The 13,441-nt window shown below is 55.4% G+C and overlaps 1 long non-coding RNA gene across 1 annotated transcript; it reads left to right on the top strand.

Moving 5' to 3' along the window:
- The first annotated feature begins 1 nt into the window (after position 1).
- On the top strand, positions 2-886 carry LOC118649366. Its single transcript, XR_004965627.1, has 2 exons — positions 2-343; positions 747-886. It is a non-coding gene; the product is annotated as an uncharacterized LOC118649366 (long non-coding RNA).
- The last annotated feature ends 12,555 nt before the right edge of the window (positions 887-13,441 follow it).

Below are 13,441 nucleotides of genomic sequence, written 5' to 3'. Positions count from 1 at the left end.
CAAAAGGGGGCGGGCCCAGCGGGGTCACGTGCCGCGCGCGGCCAGTGGGTGCCGGCCGGTTTGTTTTGATACATTCCGTCCGCTCTTAAAGGGCCAGGCCCGCCCCCTGCGCGCCGCATCCGCCAGAGGCCACTTTTCCCTCTTGCATTTGATTCACGGGTAACTTTGGGACCCACACGGACCCCACCTTAGAGAGATATCATGATCTGCAGGAAAAGTCCAATGATTCCCTCGCAGCCACCGTTTATTCAGCACTTGCTGCGTGCGCGGCCTGTGCCTCGCCAGACCCTGCTGAGCTCCAGGGAGGTTCAGTGAGGACTCGGTGAGCTCAGCTGAGAAACAGGTACCGCGACTACAGACGAGCCGGGGGCAGCCCAGGGCCTGCGAGACCTCGGGGAGGCGCCCCGCGGCCCCGCCCAGGTGACCGGCTGTGGGGTTGAGATAGCGCCAGGCCACCGCCCGCAAGAGGCAGAGTCGCAGGCAGAGGCCTTGGAGATGCCTGGATTCAAGCCAAAGATGGGGAAAGGGCGTCCCAACAAGACCAGGGACTTGCTGGGAGAGGACAGGACTCGCGGGGTCCAATTTCTTTTTGGAAAGAGAACTTGCCAGGCCCCTGCTGCCCCTGCACCGGCTCCCATCTGAAGCCGTGTTCGCTCCCACCGGTAGCTGCAGCACGGAGTCACGGGACTACAGGTTACTTTTCACTCGTTTGCTAATTAAAGTGTAAACTTGCTGTTCACTCCCAGGTGACCACCATCCAGGCAAGATGAATAATGCCAGGGCTTCCGTTGCCCCCTCTGAGCCGTGTCCCACCCCTGGAAGTCGCTGCTACCTTGACTTCTAGCTGTTCCCAGAATTTCACATCAATGAAACCACATGGTATATACTGTTTAGTGTACAGTTTCTTTCATTCATCCTGTCTGTGAGATTCATCTATGCTGAGGGTGCCTTTTTCATCACTGAGTAGTATTCCGTTGTGGGCTTTTACCACAATTTGCCCACCCTTGATGGGCATTTGTGTTGTTTTGTTTGTTGGTTGGTTAATGCTCACCTGAGGATATTTTTTCCATTGGTTTTTAGAGAAAGTGGAAGGGAGGGGGAGAGACAGAGAGAAACATCGATGTGAGAGAGACACATAGATTGGTTGCCTCCCACACGCACTCCCAGGCCAGGAATGAACCTGCAACTCCGTGCATGCCCTTGACAGTGAATTGAACATGCTACCTTTCATTGCTGGGCTGATGCTCTAACCACTGAACAACAGAGGTCAGGGCTCTTTAATGATATTTTTAATTCAATTTTTGGCTAATATAGTCACATGTTTCAAAATCAAAACACAATATATACAGCAGTCATGACCAGTGTGGCTCAGTTGGTTGGAGCACCAAACGGTTGTGGGTTCAGTTCCCAGCCAGGGCACATGCCCAGGTTGGGGGTTTGAACCCCAGTTGGCGTGTGTGTGTGTGTGTGTGTGTGTGTGTGTGGCAACCAATTGATGTTTCTCCCTCTCTCTCCCTCTAAACTAAAACACACACACACACAACACCCCATAAAAATAGAGTAAGAATAAGTATACATATGTATATGTATGTATATATGTATATGTATATATGTATGCATATATATTTGCAACTAGGAGCAATCTGCCTCCACACAGAGGGGATGCCTTTTTACTTATTTCTTATGAATTTTTCTAGTTTTCCACATATAAACCCACAATGTCCTAGCAGAGGACTAGACTTAACCATTCCCTTTGATACGGTCCTTTATTGACGGCTACTTGGGTCAGTTCTTAAAAACTTTTTTTAATTTTCTTTTTTGTGTGTGTTCTTTTGGGTCATTTCTAAATGTGGCATCTTTGTCTCAGCTGCCGACTCTTGCATCTTAAGGACGCAATGATTATCTAATCCGTTAGTTCCCTGTTGTCGAGCATGTAGGTCAGTTCCCATTTTTTCACCGCATGGGATTCTGTTCATACATGTATGTGCCTGTCTTCTGAGAAAGCTTACACCGGCAGCCACACCTACTGCGTGCTCCCTGTGGGCCAGTGCTGTGCAGAGTGATCGGGGGCAGGCCTGGCTAACCCTCACACTGCCCTGAGAGGCAGGGATTGGGCTTGGGGAGTCTGAGAACTGTGAGCGTTCTCCTTGGTGCTGGGGAGGCTAAGTTCCGAGTCTGACACCTGGTGGAGGACCCGCCCCACGATGGGCCAGGAGCCCCCAGGGGGGAGATGGCATCCTCCCCAGGAGAGCGCCTGGAGTAGAGGGAGGATTGAACCTGTGACAGAGAGGCAGGCGGGGTGTCGGACAAAGGGGGCCATGCGAGCGGCAGAGTGGAGACCCACTGCCACTCCAGAGGGGCGGCTGCCGCTCCCCGCAGCTGACTGCTCCGTGTTGGAGACCTGCTCGGGGCCTCTGGGTTTTCAGTAGGAGCTGGAAATCAAAGACTAAGTGAGCTCTCCTGGTGTTTAAGTGACGGCAACAGATGGAAAAGCACAATTATGTGTGTCTGCCACCAACTCTTCAAGGGCTGGGGAGTGGGGGAGAGGCAAAGTGCCAGCAGCCGGTGGGGCCAGGCGCATATTCAAGCACTTTTCTGGAGTTGTAATTGTTTTCAAAATAAAAAATGGAGGGAGAAAGAGATAAAACCAAGTGGAGTGTGTGACTCCGGTCAGACGCGGCTCAGAGCGGTGGGGCCCCGCAAGGCACTTGGGCTGGTTAGGCACTCAGACACGGGCCGGCCGTGTGCGGTGTCCGGGGCGGCCGCTGTTCCCTCGCTGGTGAGCCGCATCGTGCTTACAAGCAGAATGTCTCTGTTCTCCGGCGCTGCATGCTGAGGGTTAGGAACAAAAGAAGAGGATGATGGCAATGAGTTACCCTCAACAACTAGTGTCTGCCTGGGAGGGAGGCGCAGAGGAGGGAGCCAGAGGACAAGTGTGAGCAGCGGCCACTCCAGGCTCCAACTTATGTGCTCGAAATTTCTCATAATAAAAATTGGGGAGGGGGCGGCCAGCCGGTTTGGCTCAGTGGATAGAGCGTCGGCCTGCAGGCCAAAGGGTCCCTGGTTTGATTCCGGTCAAGGGCATGTATCTTGGTTAAAGGCTCCTCCCCAGCCTGGGCCCTGATCGGGGCTCCAGCAGGAGGCAACCAGTCGATGTGTTTCTCTCACATCGATGTTTCTCTCTGTCTTTACCTCTCTCTTCCACTCTCCCTAAAAATCAATGGAAAAATATCCTCGGGTGAGGATTAACCAAAAAAAAAAAAAAAAAAAAAAAAAATGGGGGAAAGGGTAGGGAGAAAGCAACCCTGGGAATAAAACAAAATGTCTGTGGTGCTGGAAATGGCCCCCAGTTTGCCAGCTGTCATGTAGCCCAGCTTGCTCCCCTGCAATCAAGGAAAGCTGAGGCCCGAAGGAGAGGAGGGCGTGTCCTTTCCCCACGGGCTCCCTTCCTCCCATTTCCTCCCCCACGTGAGCCCACCGGTGTCTGGGCTGGTGGGACTAGGCCACAGGCAGCCCTTTCCAACCCTGGGCTCCCCTCTCCTGGGGCTCCGCGGGCGGTGCTATTGTAGCTCCACTTTACAGAGGTGGAGGCTGAGGCCCAGAGGAGAAATGGGCGGACTGAGGTGCACATGGAGTTGGGGAGTGACGCTGGTCCTGGGGGCCTCCCTCTGCCCTTCCGTCACCAGAACAAGAGCACGGCTCTAGCATCCAAGGCTCAGCTCTGCTGTGTGAACTGGGGAATTGCCTGCCTCTCGGGCCACAGCTCGGGGACAGTTAGTGAGGTGACCCGTGAGAAGCACCGTCAGTGCCCTCATGTGCCTCTGCCCTGCAATCCCTGAAATCTCAGCCGCGCCGGCCACTGTGCCACCCAGGCTGCCCCCAGGGCATGGCCCAGCCTCCAGCTCCTCTCGCAGCCGGCTCCACCGTGCCTGGGTTCCCCCACCACGCCTCGCCTCCTGCAGGGCTTGCTGCAGCCTTGGGGCCACCACGCCATCCTGCTGAGCCTCCGTTTCCTCGTCCGGAACAGCAGGAATGGCCCCAGCTGTTTGGGCTTCTTTTCTTAACCAAACAGGCTTCTCTCGTCCTCTGGCTTTAATAAGGTGTGACTTACAGGCAATGAAGTCCCCCCAGTCAATGTAAGTTTGATGATGTGTGACAGATGCATACAGCTTTGCAATGACCACCACAGAGATCACCCGGAGCTTTCAGCTCACTTTCACATCCCCTGCCCCTGTCAGGTAGCCCCGCCTTAGTGGCAGCCGCCGGCCTGTGTGTGTGTCACGGCCGTTTGCCTTTGCCAGGGAATCGCATGGCTGCCACCTTTCAGCCTGGCTTCTTGGACTTGGCCTCACGCATGGACACCAGCCCACGCTGTTGCCTGTTGCCGGGAGCCGGTCCATCCTTGCTGCTTCAAGGGACCTGGCATATATGGCATACTGTTCTTAATATGTTTGCTCACCTTCTTGGCACTATGTGTTTTAACTAAGGTCACCTCTCTGAGAAAGGTTGTTTCCCCAGGTAGGGATTTTCCCCTGAAGTTAGGGAGGGAATAAAACCCCTTAACTAAGTGCCAGGCGGGTAATTAATCACTTTAACTATGAACAATCATGCTTAAGCTACATAATCTTCACTCCCTGGAATGGAGATAAGAAACGCCCTAACCTTTGGAATAGAGATTGATAGGATTGGAATCAACTGGTATAAATACAGATGTGACAAGACAACAGGACACAGAACCTAGAGACAGAACCTAGACACAGAACCTAGTGAGAGAACATGGTAAAAGATCCTGGACAGAAACTGGCCACAGAACCTAGAGACAGAACCTGGCTACAGAACCTGGATAGAACATGGCAAGAGAACCTGACTAGAACCTGGTGACAGAACCTGGCTGGAGAACCTATCGAGGGAACATGGCTACAGAACCTGGCTGGAGAACCTGGAGAACCTATCAAGAGAACATGGACACAGAACCTGGCTGGAGATCCTAACCAGAACTTGGCTGGAGATCCTAACCAGAACTTGGCTGGAGATCCTGGCTAAAGATCCTGGCTGGAGATCCTGGCTAGGCTGCTGATCAACTGAATGCTGTCTCCGTGTCATTCTTTCTTCGCCGACTCCGTCCACACCTTTGGGGACCCCTGGACCTGCTGGGGTTGGACCCCAGCAGCCTGTGCCTGCAGTTCACTCCCTTTTCACGGCTGAGTGGTGTTCCAGTGGCCAGTGTTCCATAACTGGTTTTTCCGTTCTCAAAATTCATGGACTTTTGAGTTCTTTGTTTTACTTAGAATAAATCTATATATATTTGCATACAGGTTTTTGTGTGTGGTTTCTATTTCTCTTGGGAGTGGAGGGGCTGGGCTGCAGGCAGGTGTGTGTTTAGTTTTATCGGAGGCTGTGCCGTTTGCACTCCCACCACAGCTGTGAGGGTTCCAGGGCGGCACAGCCCGTCCCACACAGGCATGTCAGTCCTTTACGGTTTCGCTCCTTCCGATGGTGCGCAGTGGCCTCTCATTGTGGTTCCCGTGTGCGTCCCCTGAAGCTAAGGAGGTAGCTCAGTGGCCATCCGGGTGTCTTCTCTGGTGAGGTATCTAAGGTCTTGTGCACATTGTCTAAGTTGGGTTATTGGTTTTCTTATGATTCTTTGTATTCCAGGTATAAGTCCTTTACAGAGATGTGTTTCGAAAATATTTTCTCTCCGGGCTATTTTGAGGGTTAAATGACATCATACACACTCAGTGAGTGTGCTTCTCATCATGACCTTATGACTCCTGCGTTTATGACTGTCCTGTCGTGTGGCTAGGAAAGGTTCGTGTCCCTCTGCCAGGGTCCCCTGCTGGGTTCTCCACGGAGCCGGGCCGTCTGTGTTGTTGGTTGTTTATAACTGTCACTTATCACAACCAGCCGGTTGCTCTGCTGGTCCAGAGGAGGCTGTGGAGGTGCTGCCCCGCCCGCCCCGCCCCAGCCCACCCCGGCCCGCCCTGCCCTGGGACAGCACCCTCCCCTGGCCAGCACCGGCTTCCAAGGCTGGTGCACACAGACATGGCCCCTCGTTCAAGCGTCACCACACATGCAGGGTCAGATTGCCGCTGGTCAGATGAGACAGCGGAGGTCTGAAGAGGCGCTGTGGCCACCCAAGCCCACGGCCCCGGGAGTGGCACCGATTTCCTGGCACTGACATTGTCCTTTGCTCACACCCTCAGGCAGCAGACATTCGCCCGGCTCATGCACATTGTCAGGCTGAGCAGAAGACAACTGCAGGCTCACAGGGACTATTTACTGAGCACCTCGTAGGTGCCAAGCATGGGGCTCTGGGTGAAGTATCTCACTCTAGGGAGCAGCTCTTATGACCCATTTTGCAGATGAGGAAAATGAGCCTTAGAGAGGCCAAGTGACTCAGTCAATAAATTAGTGGCAGAGCAGGATTTAAACCCAGGCACGCTATGCTCTCGGCCTGAGCACATGACTGCGAGCCCAGCTCAGCGCCCTTCCGTGTGGCCAGCAGTCCTGGCGCCCGGCCCAGCACGGGCACACCCTCCCTGACCACACCGCAGCCGCTTCACCCCATCCCCCTCTCCCTTCACTTTAATTGTGGCTCCCCTCTCTACACCTTACCCAGGATACAGGTCCACTTCGGGGCCACTCTCCCACCTTGGGCCCCTGTTCTTTAACATCATCCTGGCGGGAACGGGCTGGCTCAGCTGCTGGGGCTCCCACAGAGGGGAGGGCAGCGCGGCGGGCAGCAGGCAGGCCTGTTTTTGTGACGGTGCCCTCACAGCCCATCATCTCCCTCTGGGCCTGCCTTCCTCAGAGACACTTGTGCGGGTGGGAAAGGCTGTGTGCGGGGATCTGCACTGTCCATGCAAAAGCCTAGAAGGCCTGCTGCCGGAGTCCATTCATTGTCTTCACTAGCTGAGTTTAGACAGAGACCCCCCAAAAGCTAGTAACCTTTAAAGTTCTAGCAAAGGTCAGAACTGTGCACCACCCAGTTAATTTAGGTAATAATAGTTGAACCATCCCCACCTTAGTTCCCTTAATTCCTTACTTATGTAGATCCTTGTTGATTATTGTTAATCAGATACTCTGCCTACTCCCGGAAATCTATTGATGAGCTAATCAGATACTTTGTTCCTGGAAATTGTCTGCTGATCTGTGTGTCATTGAAACCTCCTTACCCTAAGGGCTACTCCGGATCAATAAAAGATTGGAGCGGCCTGAGCATGGGTGGAAGTCCTTCGCGGGGCTTGCCGCCTGGTCCCCCAATATTGCAAAATTATCTCGTGTCTTTTTCTCTCATTTGTTGTGCGGCTCCTCTTTCAGATACCGAACCCTACTCCACGAAGAACGTGGAGGGAGTCTTACTCCACAGCCTGCAGCGAGGCGAGCGAAGTGGGAGTGTCATTTGGTGAAGACTCTGCAGACGCATAAGGACGAGGCTGCTCTCTGTGCGCTGGCTGCCGTGGAAGGACCTGGATCTCGGGGTGCTCGGTCGCAGAGGTGGGTGGGGGAGGGAGAAGGGACAGCCATCGCCTCGTCCTGCAAGGGTACAGATGGGACCGAGTCCTGGGAGGACCCAGGGGGCAGGGGACAAAGGTGGGACACTGTTCACTCTGCACCTTGTCACCTTGTGAGCTTTAACGGGAACCTCCCCCTCCACTGGGAAGCCGCCTCTGATCCCCCTCCGAGGCCTGCCCTTTTCTAACCCGGCTGCCCAGGAGTTTTGGGGAGGGACCTCCCACCCGCCCTTCCCTGTCTGTGGGTCAGACTGACACCCCTGAGGGAAGGGCCAGGCTGAAGCGTAATTTTCCGGGGAGGGCCCACGCCTCCAGCTCCCGCCCCAGCAGCCTACTCCGCCTCAGGCCACGGCGTGGGTCCCTCACAGCCAGGCCTTGTGAGTCTGACCTTGTGCCGGGCACGTTCTACTCCTCACAGAACTCTTCAGTGGGTCCCTTCAAACCCCCACTTCATGGAGAAGGGAACTGCGGCTCGGAGCAGCCGTGGGTCCCATGACTCACTTGGTGGCACACTAGTAAACGAGAAGCCAGCATGGACCCACGGGCTCTGAGTAGCCTGTGGGGGACGCTGGCCCTCCACCCAGAGCCCTTCAGCTGGGGTGCCCGTTCCCTGCACTGGGTGACTGGGGACCCAGAATGCATCAGGCCCGGGCCTAGGGGCTCCTATGCCATAGGACCTATAGGGTGATGAGGGCAGCACAGGGGTTTTGGGAGCCAGAGAAGGCGATAGTGATTCCAGCTGCAGCCGGGGTTTCCTGGGGGGGGGGGGGGGGGGGTGGCCAGGCACTCAGCCTGGAAAGGTGACGGGCCCTCACGCCCTTCAACTCCACATGCCCCACCAGGCGTGCTCTCCTGCTCCCCCCGCCACTGCCTGGTTTCATCTTTGCAAAGGGCACCTTCTCCCCAGGACTCCGGCTCCTCCCAGGGCCCCACCCTCCTCCACCAGCCACTGAGGAGGCCTCTGAGTCTTTTTCAGATCATGTCCCCACCTGCCCTCTCCACACCTGTCCCATCGGGACTTGGGACTGGCTCCAGCTCCTCACTGGAGGAGGAAACCCCGCCAGGGTCCCTGCCCCAGGGACATGCTGACCAACTGGGAAGGGGTAGGGGACTGGGAATGGTCCGTGTCCACAGAGATTGCAGAAGGGGGAAGGTCTTCAATAGCGGCTGCTCTACCCTGTGTCCTTCCTCCCATTTCCGGGCGGGGGGCTGGGGGGTGGGCGGCTATGGTGCTTTCCCTCTCAGCAGCTGGGCTGCTTCAACCACCAGAGTGACAAAGTGTGGCCCTAACTTTCCATCAGAAAGGGCCAGCCAGCTGCTGCCCGCTGCCTGTGGGCTCCTGTGCTCGGGAGTCCATCTGCCACGCAGGGAGGACGCCCTGGCCAGACGCAGGCGCTCCGTGCAGGTGCCCCGCCCACAGGAGCCCCGCCCACAGGTGTCCCCCCCCCCCCGGAGCCCCGCCCACAGCCCCAGCGGGGGCCCAGCCTGGAGTCCTCCCGGCCCAGGTGCAGCAGGAAAGGACGGGGCCTCTAGGAATCCAGCTGAGGCCCCAGACCTGTGGGCAGAGGCAGCCCGCCCCTGCTCTGTCCTGAGCATCTAACACACTTGCTTTCACCGCGGAGTTTGGGAGAAGGTTGTACCGCAGCAGGAGACGAGCAGACGGGCGTTCTGGGACTTTCCCAGCCGCGGTCATGCCTTTCTCCACGCGGGTCTGCTGCGACCTGTGAGCGCAGGCTTGGAACTTGGCCCAGGGTCAACCCGAGTCACCGCTTCCCTCTCGCAGGTGAGGCCGGGGGCTGGGTTAGAATCAGCACTGGCTGCGACCCTGTGCCTCAGCCACACCGACGCACCCGCCGGCTCCTGGAGCCGGAGCCCTGGCCCCTGAGGGTCTCAGTGTGGGTAACGCACGGAGGCGCAGGGGAGAGGGCGCCGTGCTAGCCGACATGCAGGGCTCAGAGTGATCCTGGCGGTGGCTCAGTTGTCCTGATGCGCGAGGCTGTGGGTTGGGTCCCTGGTCAGAGCACAGTGGGTGCATAAAGAAGTGCAACAGCGAATTGATGTCCCCCACTTTCTCCCTCTTCCTTTCTCTCTCTCTCTCTCTCTCTCTCTCTCTCTCTCTCTCTCTCTCAAAAAAGTCAATAAAAATAACCATGGCATTTGTTTATATTAAAATATTACATTAACATTATATTATGGACTTTATTAACATTAAAATACTATATATTTAATATATGTTAAAAGCAACACATGGGTCTTGCAGAAATGTTTGACAGAAAAAGCATTTCTTGTAATATCAGTGCCCAGAAAGCATACTGCCGACCTGATGGAGTATCTCCTCCATTTCTACTCTGCAGCTTGGACCGAGCTGCAGCTCTTAGCAAACTTCCCCAATGTCTTGACGCAGAGACCAGGTGGCAGGAAGCAGCATTCCCATAAGGCGCAGGCGAGGTCATGCTGGGGCATGTGGCACCCTGGTCCCTGCACAGCCGCCGTCCCCTGCCGTGGCCCAGCTCCCAGCCACGCACAGAACAGCCCTGGGGGACACACTCTGAGGGCGCAAGGCTGCGCGTCCTTCCTGCCGTTTCTTGCACAAGCAATGGCCTCTGCTAACTCACAAACAGAAGGGCCTTTAAGCGAGAGACAGCGCACGTTTCTTGAGATCAACAAGCATAGCTACTGGGGTTGCTCTGACCAGGCAGAACCACCAGCTGTCTGACTAGGAGGCGAAGGCGAGGGGTGTTTATGGGAAAGGGAGGGGACACTGGGCCCCTGGAAGGCGTGTCTGACGGTGCAGACAGTATGATAGTGGTGTTAATGCTAAACGAGGTTTTTAATTTTCGGTCTGGCACTCATCATCACTGCTTTCTTGTCATTGCAAACAATTCCCTAGGCTCAGTGCAAAGGCTACCTTGCCTGCTACCTTCCAAGGCTGAGGCCTAAGCCACGCAAGGCACTCTCTCGGGCTGGCAGCTCTGGCTCCATCTCCAAGCGGCTCCTGGCATATGATTGGGAATCTAGGCTGAGGACGCAAAGCAGGCCACTTGCCTACGCGAACCGGGCCATCCCCACCAGCGTCAGGCGGGGTGTGGGGAGGAGATGAAGTCTTTGCTGGTGGCCTCCAGTGTCCCCTGCAGCCTGCCTCCCCCTGGGGGACACCCTCTTCTTTCCACCCAAGAACATTTGCAGTTTCCCAAGGTCAACTGCTCCTGCACCCCAGAGGGTCTGGGAGCAGAACACCTGGGAGGGTGGCTGGCTGAGCCTTCGTGGAGCTGGGGTGGGTGGTAAGGCCCTTGCCCGGCTGGTCCAGAGTTTTCTTTTGAGGAGACACAGCTTCTTCTCTGTGCAGGGAGGTGGGAGACCGTGAAAGAATCCATATAAAGACAAGTGCTGGCGAGGACGCAGAGACAAGGGGACCCTCGTGTACTGCTGGTGGGAATGCAGACTGGTGCAGCCACTGTGGAGAACAGTATGGAGTTTCCTCAAAAAATTAAATATGGAACTGCCATTTGACCCAATGATTCTACTTCTGGGAATATATACACAGAAACTCAAAACACAAATTTGAAAAATAGATGCTAAATATATGCACCCTTATGCTCATTGTAGCGTTATTTACAACAGCCAAGATCTGGAAGCAGCCCAAGTGCCGATCAGTAGACAAATGGATAACAAAGAGGGAAATCTCACCGCTGGCTCCAGCCTGGACGGAGGGTCTACAGGCAGAAAAGCTCGGAGAAAGGAAAGCTCCCATCCCAGGGAGAACCCGCCCGCCGGCTCCGGGTGTCGGGCCTGGAGGGTGTCTTGCTGAGTGAAGTCACTCAGACAGAGAGGAGAAATCCCACAGGGTTTCACTTGTATGTGGAATATAAAGAGAAGAAACGAACAAAACAGAAACAGCCTCACAGACACAGAGAACAGACTGGTAGTTGGAGGGGTGAGAAGGGGAAGGGGTTAGGATGTGCAGATTGGTGCTTACAGAGGACTCACCGGGATGCAAGGTGCCGCCGAGGCCTAGGGAGTACAGCCAATATTACAGTAATGATGGCGTGTGGTGCCAGGTGGGGACTGGAACACTTTGTAAAGTATACGATTGTCTAACCACCATACTGTACACCGAAAACTAATACAAATAATATTGAATGTGGGCTGTAATTGAAAAATAAAAAAATTTTAAAAGTCATTACTGTTCCTGCTAAAAAGTGTTTGTCACAGGCACGGTCTGGTCAGGGGTTTGACTTTCCTTCGCGAGCTGTGTGGCCCAGCTCTCCCCGCAGACCCCGCAGAGGGGTGTGGGTGGAGGCGCGCCCGCGGGGCCCCACACGCAGCTCCCGGGTGGGCACGGCCCCTTCCCCTGCTCCAGTCTCCCTGGTGGGCACTGGGCGGGGCCCTCCTCCCCGCTCTAGGCAGCCACCAGGTCACCCGGTTCCCAGGACCGCAGGCTGGGGCGGCACCGGCTCGGGCGGGGCAGTGTCCACAGGGCCTGGGGAATGACTCGGGCTTTTGTTCTGGAGCGTGTGGCTGGCCGCCGGAGAGTCCCCGAGTGACTCGGGTCCGCTAAAAAGGCTTCATGTTTGGCCTCCCATGACTTGGGCCTGCCTCCTGACCTCGCGTCCTTCCCTCCTGCCTCCCTGCCAGCTTGCGCAGGACACACTGGCCTCTTCCTTTTCCCCAGAGTTTACCTTTTATTTTCATTGAAGTACTACTTGCACAGTGTACGAGTCACACAGCACTACACAGCTGGTAAAAGCCACGGAAGCATGGCCGCTGCCTGCTGACACCCCTGGACTCACAGAGGCTGGACATCCGCTGGGGGTCAGGCTGTTCCAGGCCTGGGAACACGGTGACCCAATGGACCGGGCTGCCTGCATCCACTGCCGACCTCCCAGTGCACCTGCCTCCGCCTGTCAGCTCTTCCTCCCACTTCTCAGCCACGGGCTTACACTCCACTTCCGTTCTTTCTCGTCCACTTCAGTGTCTGGTGGCGTCCTGCTTCCAAGGTGATGATGTAATGCTGTCACACCGGGTCCCCCACTTCTCTTCCCCAAGTGCCCACTCTCATCACCATTCTTGGACACATGGGTGTTTAGTGTTTACAATGTGATGATTATGTAAACATTCCCAGCTGAGCCAGGCAGTACTTTATAACTCCATGTTCCATTTTGTGTTTCTTTCAGGAGTTAATCATTGCCTTGTTTTCTTCTTGCAGCAAGCGGGCCGCCAGGGGTCCTTCAGCCTGGAGACTCCTGGGAGGTGGGGGGGGGGGGGAGGTTAATTCTTCCTTTACAGGCTCTTGGTCCTCATGCGCCCCCGCCCCTCTCGGGCTGTGCTCCCGTCTGGGGTTGGGCTACACACTGCCCCTCCCTGCACACTGAGCTCACCTTCCTCTTCTCTGCTCAGTTGGTAACATTTTTCTATTTATTTTCCAGCTTTAAAATTTTTGTAGATTCCTCTTGTCCCTGTCATTGACTTTCCTACTCTTTTTGCCCTTGCGAGACTGCCTTCCTGTTTTGAAATGTTACTGTCATTTTAGTGGGGACTTGGGAGGGAAGGGAGACAAATGCCCCTGCTCAGGTGGTGGTGACCAGAAGTCCCTGCACCTCCTCCCTGAGGACCTCTGTGTGTCAGGGTGTTTTAAGTCAGGCCCTGCCCCCAGGTCCACATGGCTTCTCTTGTCACTTATGTCTGAGCTCAGAGGACACTTCCTCCAGGAAGGCCTCCTTGACCACCCTGCCTGATGGAGCCATCCCAGTGCCCCTGCCACATCTCCCTGCTTGACTTTTGTTCGTAGCCTGATCTCTACCTGAAATTACTTTATATATTTACTTTCACTGACGTATTTGCCTTTTTCTCAATCTCCCCCAGAAGACTTGCTCCATGAAGGCAGGGACCTTGTACCCTTAGCACTTAATTCAGGGTCAAGTAAAAAT

This window comes from Myotis myotis, unplaced genomic scaffold (assembly GCF_014108235.1).
Source record: "Myotis myotis isolate mMyoMyo1 unplaced genomic scaffold, mMyoMyo1.p scaffold_m19_p_29, whole genome shotgun sequence".
In the NCBI taxonomy this organism is placed as follows: domain Eukaryota; kingdom Metazoa; phylum Chordata; class Mammalia; order Chiroptera; family Vespertilionidae; genus Myotis; species Myotis myotis.
The sequence above is the reverse complement of the archived record's forward strand: the minus strand, read 5'-3'. Positions and strand labels throughout refer to the sequence as shown.